The 1,884-nt window shown below is 41.4% G+C and overlaps 1 protein-coding gene across 1 annotated transcript in view; it reads right to left on the bottom strand.

The window, feature by feature from the left end:
* The window catches only part of cyp1b1 (cytochrome P450, family 1, subfamily B, polypeptide 1), a 7,244-nt gene extending 6,644 nt beyond the window's left edge, over positions 1–600 (bottom strand). Inside the window, exon 1 of the mRNA XM_020651989.3 lies at positions 1–600. This exon is cut by the window's left edge and continues 59 nt beyond it. The gene's annotated coding sequence lies outside the window, so the exon portion shown is untranslated.
* Positions 601–1,884: the final 1,284 nt, after the last annotated feature.

Here is a 1,884-nt window from a genome sequence, read left to right as displayed (position 1 = left end):
TAAAGCTGCTCCACTTGACATTTTAACCAGATTAATTTCAGGTTATTATCATAAAAAACAAACCTGTAATTATAGCATGTAGGAAAGCAGCCTGGTGCAAACAGTCATTCACAAAGTCTGCAGCCTATCGAGTGTTTGTGTGTGTTTGTGTTTGTGTATGTGTGTGAGAGAGATCTCTGTCCGCAGCCTGCGCACACTCTGAAGCGCCACAGCATCCTTCCCGGCCTTTCAGAGGCCGTCTGAGCTCTGATACTGTGGGCAGGTTTGTAGCAAAGGGTGTCACCCCACCCACCCCTCCTACCACCACCTCCCCCTCTCTCCCCCTCCTTTAGTGTACTTATACTCACGGGTAACAGGCGGGATTGTTGGACGCGTAAACTCAGCGCCTGCAGCTGTGCAAAGTTGAGAAAAAGTAAACTGAAGTGTTGGTGGCAATTATTTGTTTAACACGAACCGAGTGTGAAGGTGCAAACGAAGTGAAGCTGAAGGATTTCACTGATGCATACTGCAAATATTTAAAATGTCTTTTTATTAACTGCAAACATATATTTTTCCGTCTTCTTCTTGTATTTATTTAATATGAGACCTGTTTTACATTTTTAATAAAACATATTAGTTATCCTTCTATTTAAAGATATATTGTTGGTCTTGTATATTTGCATTACTTTATCAATAAGTACAGTTACACTGTAAAAAAATATAACATTTAATGATATAATGTACATAAAGATGCTTAAACATCGTTGATAGCTGCTGCTCTGACGCAGCAGCCATGACGCTTTACGCATCACAATTAAGCCAAATTAACAATAACCTTTGAAGTCCCTCTTTTATCCTAAATTGGCGAACATTTAGTCGTGAAACCGCCACTGATTATATTCATACATACAGGCCTATGTTTGGCTTTGGAAGCCGCACATTTTCTCCGCAGCAGTGAAATGAAAAACGGCGCCACACTCTCCTTGTTTGCATGCACCTTGTGCCTTGTCTCGTTTAACGCCTCAGTGTGGAGTTGATTAAATGAGCATTGAGGGTGCGTTTTCCTAGCCAGCCAGCAGGAGGAGGCGGACCCCGTCTTCTGACTCATTAATGTCCCCTCATTAAAACAACAACATAAAATGAAACCTGCTACACCACTCTGCAACCGCTGCGTCTCAGTTACAGTTTCATGTTGAAAAAATGTACAGAAAGGCAGACTGGGCTTGCGCACTGAAGCTGATTAAAGCAGGTATACGATGCTCTATTATTAGCCTCCTGTGTGTACCCGCTCTCCAGAACCAGACTCTTGGGTCCTGGTATCTGTGTCTCTTGATCGGGCCCCTCTGCTCAGCCCGCCCGCTGAGGTCCGGATGTGACGCGGGTTCGAGCTTCAGCACCGCGGACAGCGTCTCAGAGAGACCCGCTAATGTCCTCTGACCCTCCGCTGCTCACACACCACAAACTCCTTGCACATCTCCGTTCTCTGAGGATGTTTGATGGCACAAAAAAAAATACACTAAAATGTAAGCAAAAATGTTCATGTTTGAAAATTGGAATTTTCATAAAATCAGTCTGGGGATAAAAACGTTTTTCTGGAGAAAGAAAGAAGTGCCAGGAGGAACGCAGAGGCCTGCTTCTGTAAACATAATACAGTCAAAAATATAAAGATGTGTTGAAAAAGGAAGTCAAATAAAAAGTAAAAATATTATTTAAGCGAAGGAGGAAGACCCGCCCAGATCGAGTTGATTGACAACTCGACTGTGAAAGAATCAGCAAAAGCAATCAAAGGAAGTACAAAAAAGAGATTTAATAAATTATTTTGTATCAAATCAAAAAAACATTTTAAAAGAGTCATATCCAAAGAAAGAAATGCACGATTTTTTTTGTGTATACATAATAAAATAT

The sequence above is a fragment of the Labrus bergylta genome, chromosome 10, assembly GCF_963930695.1.
Source record: "Labrus bergylta chromosome 10, fLabBer1.1, whole genome shotgun sequence".
NCBI classification, from domain to species: Eukaryota; Metazoa; Chordata; class Actinopteri; order Labriformes; family Labridae; genus Labrus; species Labrus bergylta.
This window is presented reverse-complemented; position numbering and strand designations above follow the sequence as displayed.